This window comes from Lissotriton helveticus, chromosome 1_1 (assembly GCF_964261635.1).
Source record: "Lissotriton helveticus chromosome 1_1, aLisHel1.1, whole genome shotgun sequence".
NCBI classification, from domain to species: Eukaryota; Metazoa; Chordata; class Amphibia; order Caudata; family Salamandridae; genus Lissotriton; species Lissotriton helveticus.
Genome location: NC_136057.1, coordinates 376,852,608 through 376,875,321, shown reverse-complemented (window position 1 = coordinate 376,875,321; position 22,714 = coordinate 376,852,608).

Here is a 22,714-nt window from a genome sequence, read left to right as displayed (position 1 = left end):
CTGTAGTGTGCTGTCTCCCTATAGTGTGCTGTCTCCCTATAGTGTGCTGTCTCCCTATAGTGTGCTGTCTCCTTGTAGTGTGCTGTCTCCCTGTAGTGTGCTGTCTCCCTGTAGTGTGCTGTCTCCCTATAGTGTGCTGTCTCCCTGTAGTGTGCTGTCTCCCTGTAGTGTGCTGTCTCTAGTGTGCTGTCTCTAGTGTGCTGTCTCTAGTGTGCTGTCTCTAGTGTGCTGTCTCCCTATAGTGTGCTGTCTCCCTGTAGTGTGCTGTCTCCCTATAGTGTGCTGTCTCCTTGTAGTGTGCTGTCTCCCTGTAGTGTGCTGTCTCCCTATAGTGTGCTGTCTCTAGTGTGCTGTCTCTAGTGTGCTGTCTCCCTATAGTGTGCTGTCTCTAGTGTGCTGTCTCTAGTGTGCTGTCTCCTTGTAGTGTGCTGTCTCCCTATAGTGTGCTGTCTCTCTGTAGTGTGCTGTCTCCCTGTAGTGTGTTGTCTCTAGTGTGCTGTCTCTAGTGTGCTGTCTCCCTGTAGTGTGCTGTCTCCCTGTAGTGTGCTGTCTCCCTGTAGTGTGCTGTCTCCCTGTAGTGTGCTGTCTCTAGTGTGCTGTCTCTAGTGTGCTGTCTCTAGTGTGCTGTCTCCCTATAGTGTGCTGTCTCTCTGTAGTGTGCTGTCTCTAGTGTGCTGTCTCCCTATAGTGTGCTGTCTCCCTATAGTGTGCTGTCTCCCTGTAGTGTGCTGTCTCCCTGTAGTGTGCTGTCTCCCTGTAGTGTGCTGTCTCCCTGTAGTGTGCTGTCTCCCTATAGTGTGCTGTCTCCCTATAGTGTGCTGTCTCCCTATAGTGTGCTGTCTCCCTGTAGTGTGCTGTCTCCCTGTAGTGTGCTGTCTCTAGTGTGCTGTCTCCCTGTAGTGTGCTGTCTCTAGTGTGCTGTCTCCCTATAGTGTGCTGTCTCTAGTGTGCTGTCTCTCTGTAGTGTGCTGTCTCTCTGTAGTGTGCTGTCTCCCTGTAGTGTGCTGTCTCCCTGTAGTGTGCTGTCTCTCTGTAGTGTGCTGTCTCTAGTGTGCTGTCTCTAGTGTGCTGTCTCCCTATAGTGTGCTGTCTCCCTATAGTGTGCTGTCTCCCTGTAGTGTGCTGTCTCCCTGTAGTGTGCTGTCTCCCTGTAGTGTGCTGTCTCTCTGTAGTGTGCTGTCTCCCTATAGTGTGCTGTCTCCCTATAGTGTGCTGTCTCCCTATAGTGTGCTGTCTCCCTGTAGTGTGCTGTCTCTCTGTAGTGTGCTGTCTCTCTGTAGTGTGCTGTCTCTCTGTAGTGTGCTGTCTCTAGTGTGCTGTCTCTAGTGTGTTGTCTCCCTATAGTGTGCTGTCTCTCTGTAGTGTGCTGTCTCCCTATAGTGTGCTGTCTCCCTATAGTGTGCTGTCTCCCTATAGTGTGCTGTCTCCCTGTAGTGTGCTGTCTCCCTATAGTGTGCTGTCTCCTTGTAGTGTGCTGTCTCCCTGTAGTGTGCTGTCTCCCTATAGTGTGCTGTCTCCCTGTAGTGTGCTGTCTCCCTGTAGTGTGCTGTCTCCCTGTAGTGTGCTGTCTCTAGTGTGCTGTCTCTAGTGTGCTGTCTCCCTATAGTGTGCTGTCTCTCTGTAGTGTGCTGTCTCTAGTGTGCTGTCTCCCTATAGTGTGCTGTCTCTAGTGTGCTGTCTCTCTGTAGTGTGCTGTCTCTCTGTAGTGTGCTGTCTCCCTGTAGTGTGCTGTCTCTATGTAGTGTGCTGTCTCCCTATAGTGTGCTGTCTCCCTGTAGTGTGCTGTCTCCCTGTAGTGTGCTGTCTCCCTGTAGTGTGCTGTCTCTAGTGTGCTGTCTCCCTGTAGTGTGCTGTCTCTCTGTAGTGTGCTGTCTCCCTATAGTGTGCTGTCTCCCTATAGTGTGCTGTCTCCCTATAGTGTGCTGTCTCCCTATAGTGTGCTGTCTCCTTGTAGTGTGCTGTCTCCCTGTAGTGTGATGTCTCCCTGTAGTGTGCTGTCTCCCTGTAGTGTGCTGTCTCCCTATAGTGTGCTGTCTCCCTGTAGTGTGCTGTCTCCCTGTAGTGTGCTGTCTCCCTGTAGTGTGCTGTCTCCCTGTAGTCTGCTGTCTCCCTGTAGTGTGCTGTCTCCCTGTAGTGTGCTGTCTCCCTGTAGTGTGCTGTCTCCCTGTAGTGTGCTGTCTCCTTGTAGTGTGCTGTCTCCCTGTAGTGTGCTGTCTCCCTGTAGTGTGCTGTCTCCCTGTAGTGTGCTGTCTCTAGTGTGCTGTCTCTAGTGTGCTGTCTCTAGTGTGCTGTCTCTAGTGTGCTGTCTCCCTATAGTGTGCTGTCTCCCTGTAGTGTGCTGTCTCCCTGTAGTGTGCTGTCTCCCTGTAGTGTGCTGTCTCCCTGTAGTGTGCTGTCTCCCTGTAGTGTGCTGTCTCCCTGTAGTGTGCTGTCTCTCTGTAGTGTGCTGTCTCCCTGTAGTGTGCTGTCTCCCTATAGTGTGCTGTCTCTCTGTAGTGTGCTGTCTCTCTGTAGTGTGCTGTCTCCCTGTAGTGTGCTGTCTCCCTATAGTGTGCTGTCTCTCTGTAGTGTGCTGTCTCTCTGTAGTGTGCTGTCTCTCTGTAGTGTGCTGTCTCCCTGTAGTGTGCTGTCTCCCTATAGTGTGCTGTCTCTAGTGTGCTGTCTCTAGTGTGCTGTCTCCCTATAGTGTGCTGTCTCTCTGTAGTGTGCTGTCTCCCTATAGTGTGCTGTCTCCCTATAGTGTGCTGTCTCCCTGTAATGTGCTGTCTCCCTGTAGTGTGCTGTCTCTAGTGTGCTGTCTCTAGTGTGCTGTCTCCCTATAGTGTGCTGTCTCCCTATAGTGTGCTGTCTCCCTGTAGTGTGCTGTCTCTAGTGTGCTGTCTCTAGTGTGCTGTCTCCCTGTAGTGTGCTGTCTCCCTGTAGTATGCTGTCTCCCTGTAGTGTGCTGTCTCTCTGTAGTGTGCTGTCTCTCTGTAGTGTGCTGTCTCTAGTGTGCTGTCTCTAGTGTGCTGTCTCCCTATAGTGTGCTGTCTCTCTGTAGTGTGCTGTCTCCCTATAGTGTGCTGTCTCCCTATAGTGTGCTGTCTCCCTATAGTGTGCTGTCTCCTTGTAGTGTGCTGTCTCCCTGTAGTGTGCTGTCTCCTTGTAGTGTGCTGTCTCCCTATAGTGTGCTGTCTCCCTGTAGTGTGCTGTCTCCCTGTAGTGTGCTGTCTCTAGTGTGCTGTCTCTAGTGTGCTGTCTCTAGTGTGCTGTCTCTAGTGTGCTGTCTCCCTATAGTGTGCTGTCTCCCTGTAGTGTGCTGTCTCCCTATAGTGTGCTGTCTCCTTGTAGTGTGCTGTCTCCCTGTAGTGTGCTGTCTCCCTATAGTGTGCTGTCTCTAGTGTGCTGTCTCTAGTGTGCTGTCTCCCTATAGTGTGCTGTCTCTAGTGTGCTGTCTCTAGTGTGCTGTCTCCTTGTAGTGTGCTGTCTCCCTATAGTGTGCTGTCTCTCTGTAGTGTGCTGTCTCCCTGTAGTGTGTTGTCTCTAGTGTGCTGTCTCTAGTGTGCTGTCTCCCTGTAGTGTGCTGTCTCCCTGTAGTGTGCTGTCTCCCTGTAGTGTGCTGTCTCTAGTGTGCTGTCTCTAGTGTGCTGTCTCTAGTGTGCTGTCTCCCTATAGTGTGCTGTCTCTCTGTAGTGTGCTGTCTCTAGTGTGCTGTCTCCCTATAGTGTGCTGTCTCCCTATAGTGTGCTGTCTCCCTGTAGTGTGCTGTCTCCCTGTAGTGTGCTGTCTCCCTGTAGTGTGCTGTCTCCCTGTAGTGTGCTGTCTCCCTATAGTGTGCTGTCTCCCTATAGTGTGCTGTCTCCCTATAGTGTGCTGTCTCCCTGTAGTGTGCTGTCTCCCTGTAGTGTGCTGTCTCTAGTGTGCTGTCTCCCTGTAGTGTGCTGTCTCTAGTGTGCTGTCTCCCTATAGTGTGCTGTCTCTAGTGTGCTGTCTCTCTGTAGTGTGCTGTCTCTCTGTAGTGTGCTGTCTCCCTGTAGTGTGCTGTCTCTATGTAGTGTGCTGTCTCCCTATAGTGTGCTGTCTCCCTGTAGTGTGCTGTCTCCCTGTAGTGTGCTGTCTCCCTGTAGTGTGCTGTCTCTAGTGTGCTGTCTCCCTGTAGTGTGCTGTCTCTCTGTAGTGTGCTGTCTCCCTATAGTGTGCTGTCTCCCTATAGTGTGCTGTCTCCCTATAGTGTGCTGTCTCCCTATAGTGTGATGTCTCCTTGTAGTGTGCTGTCTCCCTGTAGTGTGATGTCTCCCTGTAGTGTGCTGTCTCCCTGTAGTGTGCTGTCTCCCTATAGTGTGCTGTCTCCCTGTAGTGTGCTGTCTCCCTGTAGTGTGCTGTCTCCCTGTAGTGTGCTGTCTCCCTGTAGTGTGCTGTCTCTCTGTAGTGTGCTGTCTCCCTGTAGTGTGCTGTCTCCCTATAGTGTGCTGTCTCTCTGTAGTGTGCTGTCTCTCTGTACTGTGCTGTCTCTCTGTAGTGTGCTGTCTCCCTGTAGTGTGCTGTCTCCCTATAGTGTGCTGTCTCTAGTGTGCTGTCTCTAGTGTGCTGTCTCCCTATAGTGTGCTGTCTCTAGTGTGCTGTCTCCCTATAGTGTGCTGTCTCTCTGTAGTGTGCTGTCTCTCTGTAGTGTGCTGTCTCCCTGTAGTGTGCTGTCTCCCTATAGTGTGCTGTCTCTCTGTAGTGTGCTGTCTCTCTGTAGTGTGCTGTCTCTCTGTAGTGTGCTGTCTCCCTGTAGTGTGCTGTCTCCCTATAGTGTGCTGTCTCTAGTGTGCTGTCTCTAGTGTGCTGTCTCCCTATAGTGTGCTGTCTCTCTGTAGTGTGCTGTCTCCCTATAGTGTGCTGTCTCCCTATAGTGTGCTGTCTCCCTGTAGTGTGCTGTCTCCCTGTAGTGTGCTGTCTCTAGTGTGCTGTCTCTAGTGTGCTGTCTCCCTATAGTGTGCTGTCTCCCTATAGTGTGCTGTCTCCCTGTAGTGTGCTGTCTCTAGTGTGCTGTCTCTAGTGTGCTGTCTCCCTGTAGTGTGCTGTCTCCCTGTAGTATGCTGTCTCCCTGTAGTGTGCTGTCTCTCTGTAGTGTGCTGTCTCTCTGTAGTGTGCTGTCTCTAGTGTGCTGTCTCTAGTGTGCTGTCTCCCTATAGTGTGCTGTCTCTCTGTAGTGTGCTGTCTCCCTATAGTGTGCTGTCTCCCTATAGTGTGCTGTCTCCCTATAGTGTGCTGTCTCCTTGTAGTGTGCTGTCTCCCTGTAGTGTGCTGTCTCCCTGTAGTGTGCTGTCTCCCTATAGTGTGCTGTCTCCCTGTAGTGTGCTGTCTCCCTGTAGTGTGCTGTCTCTAGTGTGCTGTCTCTAGTGTGCTGTCTCTAGTGTGCTGTCTCTAGTGTGCTGTCTCCCTATAGTGTGCTGTCTCCCTGTAGTGTGCTGTCTCCCTATAGTGTGCTGTCTCCTTGTAGTGTGCTGTCTCCCTGTAGTGTGCTGTCTCCCTATAGTGTGCTGTCTCTAGTGTGCTGTCTCTAGTGTGCTGTCTCCCTATAGTGTGCTGTCTCTAGTGTGCTGTCTCTAGTGTGCTGTCTCCTTGTAGTGTGCTGTCTCCCTATAGTGTGCTGTCTCTCTGTAGTGTGCTGTCTCCCTGTAGTGTGTTGTCTCTAGTGTGCTGTCTCTAGTGTGCTGTCTCCCTGTAGTGTGCTGTCTCCCTGTAGTGTGCTGTCTCCCTGTAGTGTGCTGTCTCCCTGTAGTGTGCTGTCTCTAGTGTGCTGTCTCTAGTGTGCTGTCTCTAGTGTGCTGTCTCCCTATAGTGTGCTGTCTCTCTGTAGTGTGCTGTCTCTAGTGTGCTGTCTCCCTATAGTGTGCTGTCTCCCTATAGTGTGCTGTCTCCCTATAGTGTGCTGTCTCCCTGTAGTGTGCTGTCTCCCTGTAGTGTGCTGTCTCCCTGTAGTGTGCTGTCTCCCTATAGTGTGCTGTCTCCCTATAGTGTGCTGTCTCCCTATAGTGTGCTGTCTCCCTGTAGTGTGCTGTCTCCCTGTAGTGTGCTGTCTCTAGTGTGCTGTCTCCCTGTAGTGTGCTGTCTCTAGTGTGCTGTCTCCCTATAGTGTGCTGTCTCTAGTGTGCTGTCTCTCTGTAGTGTGCTGTCTCTCTGTAGTGTGCTGTCTCCCTGTAGTGTGCTGTCTCTATGTAGTGTGCTGTCTCCCTATAGTGTGCTGTCTCCCTGTAGTGTGCTGTCTCCCTGTAGTGTGCTGTCTCCCTGTAGTGTGCTGTCTCTAGTGTGCTGTCTCCCTGTAGTGTGCTGTCTCTCTGTAGTGTGCTGTCTCCCTATAGTGTGCTGTCTCCCTATAGTGTGCTGTCTCCCTATAGTGTGCTGTCTCCCTATAGTGTGCTGTCTCCTTGTAGTGTGCTGTCTCCCTGTAGTGTGATGTCTCCCTGTAGTGTGCTGTCTCCCTGTAGTGTGCTGTCTCCCTATAGTGTGCTGTCTCCCTGTAGTGTGCTGTCTCCCTGTAGTGTGCTGTCTCCCTGTAGTCTGCTGTCTCCCTGTAGTCTGCTGTCTCCCTGTAGTGTGCTGTCTCCCTGTAGTGTGCTGTCTCCCTGTAGTGTGCTGTCTCCTTGTAGTGTGCTGTCTCCCTGTAGTGTGCTGTCTCCCTGTAGTGTGCTGTCTCCCTGTAGTGTGCTGTCTCTAGTGTGCTGTCTCTAGTGTGCTGTCTCTAGTGTGCTGTCTCCCTATAGTGTGCTGTCTCCCTGTAGTGTGCTGTCTCCCTGTAGTGTGCTGTCTCCCTGTAGTGTGCTGTCTCCCTGTAGTGTGCTGTCTCCCTGTAGTGTGCTGTCTCCCTGTAGTGTGCTGTCTCTCTGTAGTGTGCTGTCTCCCTGTAGTGTGCTGTCTCCCTATAGTGTGCTGTCTCTCTGTAGTGTGCTGTCTCTCTGTAGTGTGCTGTCTCCCTGTAGTGTGCTGTCTCCCTATAGTGTGCTGTCTCTCTGTAGTGTGCTGTCTCTCTGTAGTGTGCTGTCTCTCTGTAGTGTGCTGTCTCCCTGTAGTGTGCTGTCTCCCTATAGTGTGCTGTCTCTAGTGTGCTGTCTCTAGTGTGCTGTCTCCCTATAGTGTGCTGTCTCTCTGTAGTGTGCTGTCTCCCTATAGTGTGCTGTCTCCCTATAGTGTGCTGTCTCCCTGTAGTGTGCTGTCTCCCTGTAGTGTGCTGTCTCTAGTGTGCTGTCTCTAGTGTGCTGTCTCCCTATAGTGTGCTGTCTCCCTGTAGTGTGCTGTCTCCCTGTAGTGTGCTGTCTCTAGTGTGCTGTCTCTAGTGTGCTGTCTCTAGTGTGCTGTCTCTAGTGTGCTGTCTCCCTATAGTGTGCTGTCTCCCTGTAGTGTGCTGTCTCCCTATAGTGTGCTGTCTCCTTGTAGTGTGCTGTCTCCCTGTAGTGTGCTGTCTCCCTATAGTGTGCTGTCTCTAGTGTGCTGTCTCTAGTGTGCTGTCTCCCTATAGTGTGCTGTCTCTAGTGTGCTGTCTCTAGTGTGCTGTCTCCTTGTAGTGTGCTGTCTCCCTATAGTGTGCTGTCTCTCTGTAGTGTGCTGTCTCCCTGTAGTGTGTTGTCTCTAGTGTGCTGTCTCTAGTGTGCTGTCTCCCTGTAGTGTGCTGTCTCCCTGTAGTGTGCTGTCTCCCTGTAGTGTGCTGTCTCCCTGTAGTGTGCTGTCTCTAGTGTGCTGTCTCTAGTGTGCTGTCTCTAGTGTGCTGTCTCCCTATAGTGTGCTGTCTCTCTGTAGTGTGCTGTCTCTAGTGTGCTGTCTCCCTATAGTGTGCTGTCTCCCTATAGTGTGCTGTCTCCCTATAGTGTGCTGTCTCCCTGTAGTGTGCTGTCTCCCTGTAGTGTGCTGTCTCCCTGTAGTGTGCTGTCTCCCTGTAGTGTGCTGTCTCCCTATAGTGTGCTGTCTCCCTGTAGTGTGCTGTCTCCCTGTAGTGTGCTGTCTCTAGTGTGCTGTCTCTAGTGTGCTGTCTCTAGTGTGCTGTCTCTAGTGTGCTGTCTCCCTATAGTGTGCTGTCTCCCTATAGTGTGCTGTCTCCCTATAGTGTGCTGTCTCTAGTGTGCTGTCTCTAGTGTGCTGTCTCTAGTGTGCTGTCTCCCTATAGTGTGCTGTCTCCCTGTAGTGTGCTGTCTCCCTGTAGTGTGCTGTCTCCCTGTAGTGTGCTGTCTCCCTGTAGTGTGCTGTCTCCCTATAGTGTGCTGTCTCCCTGTAGTGTGCTGTCTCCCTGTAGTGTGCTGTCTCCCTGTAGTGTGCTGTCTCCCTGTAGTGTGCTGTCTCTCTCTAGTGTGCTGTCTCCCTATAGTGTGCTGTCTCCCTGTAGTGTGCTGTCTCCCTGTAGTGTGCTGTCTCTCGGTAGTGTGCTGTCTCCCTGTAGTGTGCTGTCTCCCTGTAGTGTGCTGTCTCCCTATAGTGTGCTGTCTCTCTGTAGTGTGCTGTCTCCCTGTAGTGTGCTGTCTCTAGTGTGCTGTCTCCCTATAGTGTGCTGTCTCCCTGTAGTGTGCTGTCTCTAGTGTGCTGTCTCCCTATAGTGTGCTGTCTCCCTGTAGTGTGTTGTCTCTAGTGTGCTGTCTCCCTATAGTGTGCTGACTCCCTATAGTGTGCTGTCTCCCTATAGTGTGCTGTCTCCCTGTAGTGTGCTGTCTCTCTGTAGTGTGCTGTCTCCCTGTAGTGTGCTGTCTCTAGTGTACTGTCTCCCTATAGTGTGCTGTCTCCCTGTAGTGTGCTGTCTCTCTGTAGTGTGCTGTCTCTAGTGTGCTGTCTCTAGTGTGCTGTCTCCCTATAGTGTGCTGTCTCCCTGTAGTGTGCTGTCTCCCTGTAGTGTGCTGTCTCCCTGTAGTGTGCTGTCTCTCTGTAGTGTGCTGTCTCCCTATAGTGTGCTGTCTCCCTATAGTGTGCTGTCTCCCTATAGTGTGCTGTCTCCCTGTAGTGTGCTGTCTCTCTGTAGTGTGCTGTCTCTCTGTAGTGTGCTGTCTCTCTGTAGTGTGCTGTCTCTAGTGTGCTGTCTCTAGTGTGCTGTCTCCCTATAGTGTGCTGTCTCTCTGTAGTGTGCTGTCTCCCTATAGTGTGCTGTCTCCCTATAGTGTGCTGTCTCCCTATAGTGTGCTGTCTCCCTGTAGTGTGCTGTCTCCCTATAGTGTGCTGTCTCCTTGTAGTGTGCTGTCTCCCTGTAGTGTGCTGTCTCCCTATAGTGTGCTGTCTCCCTGTAGTGTGCTGTCTCCCTGTAGTGTGCTGTCTCCCTGTAGTGTGCTGTCTCTAGTGTGCTGTCTCTAGTGTGCTGTCTCTAGTGCGCTGTCTCTAGTGTGCTGTCTCCCTATAGTGTGCTGTCTCTCTGTAGTGTGCTGTCTCTAGTGTGCTGTCTCCCTATAGTGTGCTGTCTCCCTATAGTGTGCTGTCTCCCTATAGTGTGCTGTCTCCCTGTAGTGTGCTGTCTCCCTGTAGTGTGCTGTCTCTAGTGTGCTGTCTCCCTGTAGTGTGCTGTCTCTAGTGTGCTGTCTCCCTATAGTGTGCTGTCTCTAGTGTGCTGTCTCTCTGTAGTGTGCTGTCTCTCTGTAGTGTGCTGTCTCCCTGTAGTGTGCTGTCTCTCTGTAGTGTGCTGTCTCCCTATAGTGTGCTGTCTCCCTGTAGTGTGCTGTCTCCCTGTAGTGTGCTGTCTCCCTGTAGTGTGCTGTCTCTAGTGTGCTGTCTCTAGTGTGCTGTCTCCCTGTAGTGTGCTGTCTCCCTATAGTGTGCTGTCTCCCTATAGTGTGCTGTCTCCCTATAGTGTGCTGTCTCCCTATAGTGTGCTGTCTCCTTGTAGTGTGCTGTCTCCCTGTAGTGTGCTGTCTCCCTGTAGTGTGATGTCTCCCTGTAGTGTGCTGTCTCCCTGTAGTGTGCTGTCTCCCTGTAGTGTGCTGTCTCCCTGTAGTGTGCTGTCTCCCTGTAGTGTGCTGTCTCCCTGTAGTGTGCTGTCTCCCTGTAGTGTGCTGTCTCTAGTGTGCTGTCTCTAGTGTGCTGTCTCTAGTGTGCTGTCTCTAGTGTGCTGTCTCCCTATAGTGTGCTGTCTCCCTGTAGTGTGCTGTCTCCCTGTAGTGTGCTGTCTCCCTGTAGTGTGCTGTCTCTCTGTAGTGTGCTGTCTCCCTGTAGTGTGGTGTCTCCCTGTAGTGTGCTGTCTCCCTGTAGTGTGCTGTCTCTCTGTAGTGTGCTGTCTCCCTGTAGTGTGCTGTCTCCCTATAGTGTGCTGTCTCTCTGTAGTGTGCTGTCTCTCTGTAGTGTGCTGTCTCCCTGTAGTGTGCTGTCTCCCTATAGTGTGCTGTCTCTCTGTAGTGTGCTGTCTCTCTGTAGTGTGCTGTCTCTCTGTAGTGTGCTGTCTCCCTGTAGTGTGCTGTCTCCCTATAGTGTGCTGTCTCTAGTGTGCTGTCTCTAGTGTGCTGTCTCCCTATAGTGTGCTGTCTCTCTGTAGTGTGCTGTCTCCCTATAGTGTGCTGTCTCCCTATAGTGTGCTGTCTCTAGTGTGCTGTCTCTCTGTAGTGTGCTGTCTCCCTGTAGTGTGCTGTCTCCCTATAGTGTGCTGTCTCCCTGTAGTGTGCTGTCTCCCTGTAGTGTGCTGTCTCTAGTGTGCTGTCTCTAGTGTGCTGTCTCCCTATAGTGTGCTGTCTCCCTATAGTGTGCTGTCTCCCTGTAGTGTGCTGTCTCTAGTGTGCTGTCTCTAGTGTGCTGTCTCCCTGTAGTGTGCTGTCTCCCTGTAGTGTGCTGTCTCTCTGTAGTGTGCTGTCTCTCTGTAGTGTGCTGTCTCTAGTGTGCTGTCTCTAGTGTGCTGTCTCCCTATAGTGTGCTGTCTCTCTGTAGTGTGCTGTCTCCCTATAGTGTGCTGTCTCCCTATAGTGTGCTGTCTCCCTATAGTGTGCTGTCTCCTTGTAGTGTGCTGTCTCCCTGTAGTGTGCTGTCTCCCTGTAGTGTGCTGTCTCCCTATAGTGTGCTGTCTCCCTGTAGTGTGCTGTCTCCCTGTAGTGTGCTGTCTCCCTGTAGTGTGCTGCCTCTAGTGTGCTGTCTCTAGTGTGCTGTCTCTAGTGTGCTGTCTCTAGTGTGCTGTCTCCCTATAGTGTGCTGTCTCCCTGTAGTGTGCTGTCTCCCTGTAGTGTGCTGTCTCTCTGTAGTGTGCTGTCTCCCTGTAGTGTGCTGTCTCCCTGTAGTGTGCTGTCTCCCTATAGTGTGCTGTCTCCCTGTAGTGTGCTGTCTCCCTTTAGTGTGCTGTCTCCCTGTAGTGTGCTGTCTCCCTGTAGTGTGCTGTCTCTAGTGTGCTGTCTCTAGTGTGCTGTCTCCCTATAGTGTGCTGTCTCCCTATAGTGTGCTGTCTCCCTATAGTGTGCTGTCTCCCTGTAGTGTGCTGTCTCCCTGTAGTGTGCTGTCTCCCTGTAGTGTGCGGTCTCTAGTGTGCTGTCTCCCTGTCGTGTGCTGTCTCCCTATATTGTGCTGTCTCCCTATATTGTGCTGTCTCCTCTCCTAGAGTGTAGTCAGTTTTCCGTGCCCAAGTGTAAGTGAATGTCGGCCACTTGACTCAATGCCTTGCCATCCTAATGCACATAAGTGTCTCCCTAATTGAACATGTCAGTGTCTCATCTCCATTCTGTCCGTTTCCAATGTCCCAGTGTACTGCATGCGACTCCTGTCCTAGCGGTCACCGTCTCTTGTTCCAGTGTACAATGGTGTCTTATTTTCCAATGCTCGCACCAGACCTAAACAAGGAATGAAAGCAGATAGCTTTCTGTCTTGGAGTAAAATAATTGGACTTTAAGACAGCCAGGCGCCTTATATTTCTTGACAGTACCGCAGTTATTTGTTCTGCGAAGCGCAGCCAGGGATTGGTGCAATATCCAAGCAGTAAATGACCTGTCAGTTAACAGAACACCCCAATGACTATTCCTCCCTGGGGCGGGTCCTCTAGTGAGGGCTTTGCTCCCCCAGTTTGGTTGTTTGAGCTGTGTCACAAAGTATCCCTAGATGAAATAGGTTTACTAAATATTCCCACCCGAGGAAAGACACACAACCTGAAAATGCGAGGATAGGGCACCTGTTCAGCAGCCCAGGGACTGCTGAAACAATGTCTCTCACCTGGTTCTCGCACGACAAATAACACAAGTAAATCATGAAATGATAGAAACCCCTATGAACTGCATTTAATACTGCTTCCTGCAGTGGGAAAATAACGATAATTTAGTACAACACCTACGAGGAAAAATAAATTAGATATTTACTAAGTAAGCTTTACACACTAATCAGTACATAAGATGTGCATCTAGTAATTGTATACATTCTTGTTCATCAGTAAACTAGAGCCCAGTGAAAAGTGCAGTTCCGAGGTAGTGTCCCAAAGTTCCCTGTCCCCATTGTGCACCCCGGATGCAATACCTTGAAAGTTTGGACCTGTTGTTGCACTTACTACCTGATAGTGGAAGGTGCTGTAAAGTCTGCAGCAGAGCTAGCTCCCACAATGCAGGTTGGATGCATGGTTTGTAAAAGCTGCACTCTCCCAAGTAATGATGCTGTCTGCAGCGCACATAAAGCGGCAATTTTACAGGCTGCAGCTTAGCACAGCATTCACCTGCCAGACTATACCGCTTTTATCTGCATGATATCGCTGAACATACTGGGGTGGCAGATTTCATTGGGGTAGAATTGGACGAACTGGGCATTGGTCAATGAAAACGTGAATGACCTCCATTATAGAATGAGTGTAGCTCTGATCAACATTGCTGGTCCTTCGTAAATAATAAGAAATCGTTTTATAAGTGTTACAAAAGATTCTGTTGACTGGAGATCAGAATCAGTCATAACGTTTGAGTTTTCAGTATATTTGTATTTCCGAAGTGGCAGTAGGTCCGTGGTTTCCTGTTGCTGTGGGCTGGAGTGCTGAAATGAGGTCTGCTGCTGGCACGGAGGAGGACGCTACTGCGCGCGCACTCCTAAAAACGAAACCTATGGTGGGGGCTGGACTTCCGTTTTGTGAAGCCCACGGAGTGCCTGGAGGAGCAGTGGTGACGCGGGGCTCCCATGCCCGAGGGAGAGCCCCGCGGTGGGAGGCTGCAACCGTCCGGAGTGCCGGTGAGCGGGGAAGGGGGGGATGCCTGTATGTGTGCGTGTGTGTCTGTCTGTGTGTGCGACGGCGGAGGGGTGGGGGGATGTCTCTCCGTGCGTGTATGTGTGCTTGTGTATGTGTGTGCGCATGCGTGCAGGGGGAGGTGTGCCTGTGTATGTCTGCGCTTCCCAGGAGACAGCCACGGCGAGCGCGTTCGCGTGCTCGTGGCCTGCGCCGATCGCCTTTTGCGAAATGCGCGCGGCCAGGTGCTGTCTCCTGGGAAGCAGAGTCAGCAACAAAAGATCTCCTGGCGGACACAGCGCTGACGCGCTGTTAAACGCCAGGAGACCTAAAAAGAGCACCACTGTAATCTAAATCTGGGCCTTTATTGTGGTTAGGGCAGAAACATTGCGCAGGAATGTCCAACCAAACCCAAAAAGAACAAAACTGCAGCCAGTACGGAGAGTCCTAAGCAAGAGCAGGGATACTAGAGCTCTCGATGGGAAACAAGATTATCTCGCCGAGAGAAGCTACACAGATCTTGCAATATCTAACCAAAATAGGGACCCGAGTTCCCCATCATCTAACTATTAGGGTGACAGTGATAGTAACAGCTCCACAAGAAATGTATTACCCATGCTCATAGACTCCAGGGCAACATGCAAACTTCTTCAACCTATACTTAGCCACGAAACTAGGCCTAGCTAAAATCCCCAAACCAGCACCAATTCAATCAGTAGATGGTTCCAAATTTTCCTTTGGTTTAATTTGCTTTCAAACTGAGGCTCTAACCCTAGTCTGCAAAAATGGGCACACAAGAAACTAGTTTTCGATTTAATCGATACTCCCATATATGGTTGGAGCATCACAACCGTAAATTAGATTACGTATATTGCAGTTTCCTTAGACTCCCCCTTTAGCACCACCACTTGTTATCAAGAGGCTCTGGAGATTAGAACACCTTTACACTGCACCGTTTCTCAGTGAGAAGGGGCACCAGAACTACCCAGAGAATATCATGATCTTTGAGACATTTTGATCCTATCAAAGCTACCCAATTGCCTCCACATAGGCCATAAGGTTTTTGCCTAGATCTTCTCCCTGGGACCATCCCTCCTTGTAGTCAAGTTTATGCCTTGACTGCGCCCGAGATCTAATATTTAAAGAAATATTTGGATGAATTCCTAGAAATAGGGTTTATTCGCCATTCCACCTCTCCTGTTTCCTCACCATTGATCTTCATGTCCAAAAAGAATGGGGTTTTGAAGGTGTGTATGGACTATAGAGCCATGTACAAGGTCACTACTAAAAATCGATACCCTCTTTCTCTAATTTCAGTTTTGCTTGACCAGGTGAGGAACTCCACTATCTACACAAAGTCAGACTTGCTCTGAGCCAACCATCTAGTCCAAACGAAGGAAGGCAATAAATGGAAAACCGCCTTTAGAACTAAATTTAGATTATTCAAGTATTCAGTGATGCCCTTCGGGCTATGTAATGCCCCGGCAGCATTTACATTTTTTATCAATGAGGTCCTCCAAGAATTTTTGGATGTGCGCGCTATTGTCTATATTGAAGATATACTGATGTATTCCAACTTCGAACAAGACCATGTGCAACATGTGTGCACTATCCTACAACACCTCAGAGAAAATGCCCTGTTTTAAATTAGAGATATCTTCCTTTCATGTATCATCATTAGAATTCTTAGGATATCATCTATCGCCCTTGAAATCCCTATGGATCCCAAGAAGATAGAGGTGATCATGGCTTGGCCAAACCCCCCTTCTGTAAAGGAAGTCCAGCATATACATGGGGTTGCCAATTTTTATTGCCAATTAATTTAGCATTTCTCAGAGATTGGGACACCCATCACACTCTTATTACGTAAAGCCAACCCTTTAATTGGTCTTCATGCTACGCAAACAAATGATGGACGGAATGCTGAATAAATCAAACATTCACCCCCAGTCAAGAGATCTGGGTTAAATCCATTGTTCTTTTGCTCACTGTGCCACCCCAGATTAGAGACCCAGCCATATGCAAATCAGTCTTGACCCTGTTTCTCATGGGCACAGTCCAGACCAAACTGCCAAGCCAGGTCCTTCCTGGACCGGAAACAAGCATCCTGGGACGGGTTTCTGGGTATTACCCTTCATCAGCTAGACTAGCTTGAATCCAATGGCACAGTGAGCAAGCGACCCACGTCTGGGCATACCCATCCCACTTAGGGTGAAAAGTGCTACGCAAACAAATGATAGACGGAATGCTGAATAAATTAAACATTAACCCCCAGTCAAGAGATCTGGGTGAAATCCATTGTTCTTTTTCTTACCGTGCCACCCCAGTTTAGACCCAGCCATATGCAAATCAGTCTTGACCCTGTGCCTCATGGCCACAGTCCAGACCAAATTGCCAAGCCGTGTCCTCCATGGACCGGAAACAAGCACCCTGAGACCGTTTTCAGGGTATTACCTTTCATCAGCCAGGCTAGCTTGAATCCAGTGGCACAGTGAGCAAGGGACCCATGTCTGGGCATACCCATCCCACTTAGGGTGAAAAGTGCTACACAAACAAATGATGGACGGAATGCTCAATAAATCAAACATTCACCCCCAGTCAAGGAATCTGAGTGAAATCCATTGTTCTTTTGCTCACCGTGCCACCCCAGTTTAGACCCAGACATATGCAAATCAGTTTTGACCCCTCATGGGCACAGTCCAGACCAAACTGCCAAGCCAGGTTCTCCCTGGACCGGAAAGAAGTATCCTGGGATCGGTTTCTGGGAATTACCCTTCATCAGCCAGCCATGCCACTGGAGTCAAGCTATCCTGGCTGATGAGGGCTAAAAGCCCGCAACCGGTCCTAGGATATTTGTTTCCAGTCCACAAAAAACCTGGCCTGGCAGTTCGTGCTGGACTGTTCACATTGGGCGCAGGGTCAAGACTGATTTGCATATGGCTGGGTTCCAACTGGAATGGCATGGTGAGCAAAAAAATGATGGATTTAGGCCCAGATCTCTGTACTGGGGTGAATGTATGACATTGTTCTGCAATCTGTCCAACAATTGTTCTTTTTGCATTTGTTGCCCCGAGTGGGATGGTCATGCCCAGACCTGGGTCCCATGCTCTCCATGCCACTGGATTCAAGTTATCCTTGTTGATGAGGGCGGAAAGCCCAAACCTGGTCCTAGGATGCTTGTTTCCAGTCCAGGGAGAATCTGGCCTGGCAGTTCGGCTGGACTGTCCCCCTTTGGCGCAGGGTCAAGACTGATTTGCATATGGCTGAGTCAAAACTGGAATGGCTTGGTGAGCAAAAAAAACAATGGATTTAGGCCCAGATCTCTGTACTGGGGTGAATGTATGACATTGTTCTGCATTCTGTCCATCAATTGTTCTTTTTACATTTGTCACCCCGAGTGGGACGGGTATGCCCAGACATGGGTCCAGTGCTCTCCATGCCACTGGAGTCAAGCTATCCTGGCTGTTGAGGCCTGAAAGCCCAAACCTGGTCCTAGGATGCTTGTTTCCTGTCCATGGAGAACCTGGCCTGGCAGTTCGGGCTGAACTGTTCCCATTGGGTGCAGGGTCAAGACTGATTTGCATATGGCTTGGTCCACACTGGAATGGCTTGGTGAGCAAAAAAACGAAGGATTTAGGCCCAGGGTGAATGTATGACATTTTTCTGCATTTTGTCCATCAAATGTTCTTTTTGCTTTAATTGGTCTTCAGTAGCTGACAAGGCGTTGGCCATCCTGAAAGCCAAATTCACTACAGCACCTATTCTCTGGCATGCAAACCCAGACCAACCCTTCTTTGTGCAGGCTGATGCCTCACAGATAGCGGTAGGTGAAGTGTTATCGCAAAAGGACCTGTACACCGATCATATGCATATCGTAACTTACTATACTAAGAAGCTCCTTCCGGCAGAGCAAAATTATACTGTGGCTCCTAGCAATCAAATACTTTTTACTGAATGGCAACATTATTTCCAAGGAGCAAAGCACAGGGTCATAATTATTTCTTATCAAAACAATCTGCAATTCTTCAGTTCTGTCAAGGCACTGATCCCATGCCAAACGTGATGGCTCCATTTCGTTTGTAATTTTGATTTTACTATCACATCTTGCCCTGGAGTCAAACAGATTCAGTCAGACACTATTTCCAGATTAGGTCATGCTAACACTTTGGATCCTCCATCCGATCCCCCTAGTACGACTCTTACAGAAAAACTAGTCGCTGTCACAGAGGTTGAGGCATTCATGAAAAACATGCAAAACAAACATCAAAAATGATCTCCTCAAGTCTGGGTACAAACTCCAAAACATAATATAAAAGATAATTTACTCTTTCATGATAAAAAGTTTCCATAAACAATGTATAATACAAAATCATCCAATGGAATCAGGACTTCACATTAGCTGAACACCCAATCATTGACAAGACTCTAGATCACGGTAAAAAAGACTTTTGTGGCCAACCGACTCACGCCACTCCTAACCACACTGATACACCACGATCAGTCTGGATTTATGCCGGGCAGCAATACAGCTCTTAATCTGCAACGGCTCCACGAAGTGCTGGCGCGCAAACACACCATACAAGAAGACGCGATCGTGTTATCCTTAGACGCCCGTATGGCCTTTGACACGGTCGAGTGGACTTTTCTCTTTGCTGTCCTCGTGAAACTGGGGTTTGGGACTAAGTTCTGCGTCTGGGTGAGGCTGCTATACAGTGCCCCCCTCGCACACGTCATGGTTAACAGACACATATCAAGAGAATTCCCGCGCCTTCGAGGCTCCCGGCAGGGCTGTCCGTTGTCTCCGCTCCTTTTTGCCCTCATACCAGAGCCCCCGGCAGCCTGGGTGCGACAAGACCCGGTCGTTCGCGTACTCCGCTGGACAGAGGCATATGATGACCAAATCTCCCTATATGCTGACGATGTTCTCCTATACCTGGCTTCTCCCAAGCGTTCCCTTGTGTGTCTTCTTGACATATGTGACTCATATGGCAGACACTCAGGGTACACAATCAACTGGACTAAATCGGTAATGTATGTCTTGCGGGGATCTCTGCCAGCTCTATCAGATAGAGGCCCTATTAAGCTAGCCAGAGAGACGTTTAAGTATTTAGGAATCCACGTCAATCATGTCCCAGGGGTCTTTCTGTCTCTGAATCTCCAAGCTCCCCTGCGTCGGCTCCAAAGAGACAAAATACTGGCAATTACTCCCATTGACACTCTTAGGAAAAGCAGCCCTTTTCAAGATGATGGCGCTACCGAGGTTCCTGCATGCTCTTCAAAACACCCCTTTCCGGGTCCCCCACTCCTACGTCCAAGCAATAGAAGTGGAAGTAACAACACTTCTGTGGAATAACAAACCAGCGCTCATAGCTATGACAAAGCTATTCCGAACATTATACGATGGCGGTATTGCGCTCCCAAGTATCCAAGTATACTATTGGGCATTCCAGCTCACTATTATCAGTTATTGGCTCCGCGTTCCAGCTCACTGTTATCAATTATTGGCTCCATGTCCCTCACACAGATCCCGCTTATGGCCTTGATAGACTAGAAGTGGGCGATGAGGGGCTATACCATGCCCTCTACAGCAAGACACAAGCTCGACTAGCCCCAACAAATCATGTACTTCAAGTGTGGACGATGGTGCAAAAAAAGATGGGATGGCATGATAAAATCACAAGAGCAACTCCCCTCTGGGTCACAAATAAACTAGGTAGGCTGGATAAGAGCAAAGGCTTCAATTAATCACTGGTGCAGCATTGGTATTTCTAAGGTTGGAGATCTATGCACACAGGGAAAGATGATCCCCTTTGAACACCTTCAGAAGCTACACGAGATGGCACCTACAGAACGGTTCCACTATCACCAGATCAAATATGCACGAGAGGCAGTGATTCCCCTTGGTACTACCCCGGCCGAGGCCTCCCCACTAGAGGATATATTACTAATGGAACACATGACCACAAGAACAATCTCCATCACATATTGCAAAATAATCGACAACATGCCTGACCCCCTGCTAAAGCTCTGCCACAAAAGGGAGGAGGAGGTTCAATCAATCAATCAATCAATCATAGACATTTATAGAGCGCTCTACTTACCCGGAGGGTCTCAAGGCGCTAGGGGGGGGTGCTGCTACTGCCCGAACAGCCAGGTCTTGAGCTTCTTCCTGAAGGCGAGGTGGTCTTGGGTCAGGCGCAGGTCGGTCGGGAGGGAGTTCCAGGTCTTGGCAGCCAGGTAGGAGAAGGACCTTCCTCCTGTTGTCGTTCTTCGGATGCGGGGGACGGCGGCGAGGGCGTGACTGGCTGATCGGAGGTGTCGTTTGGGAGCGTGGAAGTTGATGCGGTTGTTGAGGTAGCTCGGGCCTTGATCGTGTAGGGCTTTGTGTGCGTGGGTGAGGAGACGGAAGGTGATTCTCTTGTTGACCGGGAGCCAGTGCAGGTCTCTTAGGTGTCCGGAGATGTGGCTGTGTCGTGGGATGTCGAGGATGAGTCTGGCTGAGGCGTTCTGGATCCGTTGGAGTCTCTTCTGGAGCTTGGCGGTGGTTCCGGCGTAGAGGGCGTTGCCGTAGTCCAGTCGGCTGGTGACGAGGGCCTGGGTGACAGTCTTCCTGGTCTCGGTGGGGATCCACCGGAAGATTTTCCGTAGCATGCGCAGGATGTTGAAGCACGACGAGGAGACTGCGTTGACTTGCTTGGTCATGGAGAGGGAGGAGTCCAGGATGAAGCCCAGGTTGCGTGCGTGGTCTGTCGGTTTGGGTGCAGTTCCCAGGGCGGGGGGCCACCAGGAGTCGTCCCAGGCGGAGGGCGAGGATCCCAGGATGAGGACTTCCGTCTTGTCCGAGTTCAGCTTCAGGCGGCTGGTCGACATCCACTCGGCTACTTCTTTCATTCCTTCGTGGAGGTTGGCTCTGGCGGCGGCGGGGTCGTTGGTAAGGGAGAGGATCAGCTGGGTATCGTCGGCGTAGGAGATGATGTTCCGGTTGTGTTGGCGTGCGATGGCCGCGAGGGGGCTCATGTAGACGTTGAAGAGGGTTGGGCTCAGCGAGGATCCTTGGGGTACGCCGCAGATGACTTCGGTGGCCTTTGATTTGTACGGAGGTAGGCGGACTCTCTGGGTTCTTCCGTCGAGGAAGGAGATGATCCATTCCAGTGCCTTCTCCTGGATTCCGACGTCGTAGAGGCGCTGCACTAGGGTGCGGTGGCAGACGGTGTCGAAGGCCGCGGAGAGGTCTAGGAGGATGAGCGCCGCTGTTTCTCCGTTATCCATCAGGGTTCGGATGTCATCGGTGGCAGCGATGAGGGCGGTCTCGGTGCTGTGGTTGGCTCGGAAGCCAGACTGTGAGGGGTCGAGGGATCCGTTCGTCTCAAGGAAGGCGGCCAGCTGCTTGTTGACGGTCTTCTCGATGACTTTGGCTGGAAACGGGAGGAGCGAGATGGGGCGGTAATTCTTCAGTTCGGTGGGGTCCGCTGTTGGTTTCTTGAGTAGAGCGCTGAGTTCGGCGTGCTTCCAGCTCTCAGGGAAGGTGGCGGTGTCGAATGAGGTGTTGATGATGTCCCGCAGGTCGGGTGCGATGACAGCGTCGGCCTTGTTGAAGACGTGGTGAGGGCAAGGGTCGGTCGGAGATCCGGAGTGGATGGAGTTCATCGTGCGGACGGTGTCTTCGGTGCTGATAGGAGTCCAGGCGCGGAGGGTGGTGGTGGGGGGCGGTGGTTCGGTTGAGTCGGGCGTGGCGTTCGTCGGTTGGGTGTTGAAGCTGTTGTGTATGTCCGCGATCCTGTTGTGGAAGTAGGAGGCGAGGGAGTTGCAGAGTTCTTGCGATGGGGTGATGTCGTTGTTTCCGGCGTTGGGGTTGGAGAGCTCTTTCACGATGTTGAAGAGTTCCTTGCAGTTGTGTGCGTTGTTGTCCAGTCGGTCCTTGAATGCAGTTTTCTTGGTGTCGCGGATCAGCTGGTGGTGCTTCCGGGTGGCAAGCTTGAGGGTGGTCATGTTGTCCGGTGTTGGCTCCCTTCTCCAGGCTTTCTCGAGGGCTCGGCAGTTCTTCTTGGAGCTCTTGAGTTCGTCGGTGAACCATGGGGCCTTCTTGCTGCCGGGTCTGCTGGGCGGGGTCTTCAGTGGGGCGAGTACGTCCGCGCAGTTGCTGATCCACTTCGTGAGGTTGTCGGCGGCCTGGCTGGGGTTCGCTGAGCTGGCGGGAGGGTGCTGGCTCAGGGCAGCGGCGAGCTGGTCGGCTGTGATCTTGCTCCAGCTTCTTCGGGCAACCTGTTGCTGGTGGTGGTGGGTCGTCGTTCTTCTGAAGGTGAAGTGGACGCAGCTGTGGTCCGTCCAGTGGAGTCCAGTGGCGTGGCTGAAGGTGATGTCTTTGCTGGATGAGAAGACGGCGTCGAGTGTGTGTCCGGCGAGGTGGGTGGGGGTGGTCACCAGCTGCTTGAGTCCGAGGTTGGCGAGGTTGTCCAGCAGGGTGGTGGTGTTGCGGTCGTTGTTGTTCTCCAGGTGGAAGTTGATGTCCCCCAGGAGGATGTAGTCAGCGGAGGGGAGGGCATGCGGGCTGACGAAGTCGGCGATGTCCTCGCTGAATCGTGTGCGTGGTCCAGGGGGTCGGTAGATCAGGGTGCCTCTGAGGGTGGTCTTCGGGTCGGTGTGGATCTGGAAGTGTAGGTGTTCGGCGGTGGTCAGGATGTCGTCTGTGCTGGTCGTGATGCGGATGGTGTCCCTGTGGATGATGGCGATGCCTCCTCCTATCTGGTTGGCAGTGCGGTCCCTCCGGGTGATCTTGTAGCCCTCTGGGATGGCGATGGCGATGTCGGGAGCTGAAGAGGCGTTCATCCAGGTCTCCGTGAGGAAGGCAACGTCTGGTGCTGTGGTGTCGATGAGGTTCCAGAGTTCGATGGCGTGTCTGTGGACTGAGCGGGTGTTGAGCAGGATGCACTTCAGGTGGTTGGTGCTGGTGTTCGTCTTGGCGGGTGCTGGTGCGAGGCAGGTCCGGATGCAGGTGAACTTGCAGGACTGGCAGATGAAGGGTCCGTGGGTGCGTCTCGGGGTGGCACGGTAGCATCCCGGGGCTCGTCCGTCGTTGAGTGCGATGAGGGTGGCGGCGTCGTACGTCCGGCGGGTGGGCTGGGGTCTGCGGAGGACAGGGGTCCTGGCGCTGGGCGCGGGCCAGGCGCGGACGGGCGCAGACGGGCTTACCTTTGGCGCACCTTCGGCGCTCAGTCGGTGCTCCCGCTGCGCGCGTCCGCTGCGCGGTCGCTGAGGGGGCGTCATAAGAAGGGATCCTGGAGGGCGGGTCAGGCGGGAGGCGGGGAGCGCGTGGGCCTATCGGTAGGCGGGGGGGCGGGGTCGCGTCAAAACCGGCGCGAAATCCAGGCGGCCGGCCCTGCGGCGGCTGGGGTGCCGGGCTGGATCGGCGATCAGGCGGGCGGCCCTGCGGCGGCTGGGGCACCGGGATGGATCGGCAGCAGGCAGCAGGTAAGTGGCAGGCAGCAGGCGGGGAGCGAGGGGGCAACCAGGCCGAGGGCACAGTGGTCGCTGCAAGAGTGGGGTCGGGGTCCCCTTAAGAAGGGATCCTGGAGGGCGGGTCAGGCGGGAGGCGGGGAGCGCGTGGGCCTATCGGTAGGCGGGGGG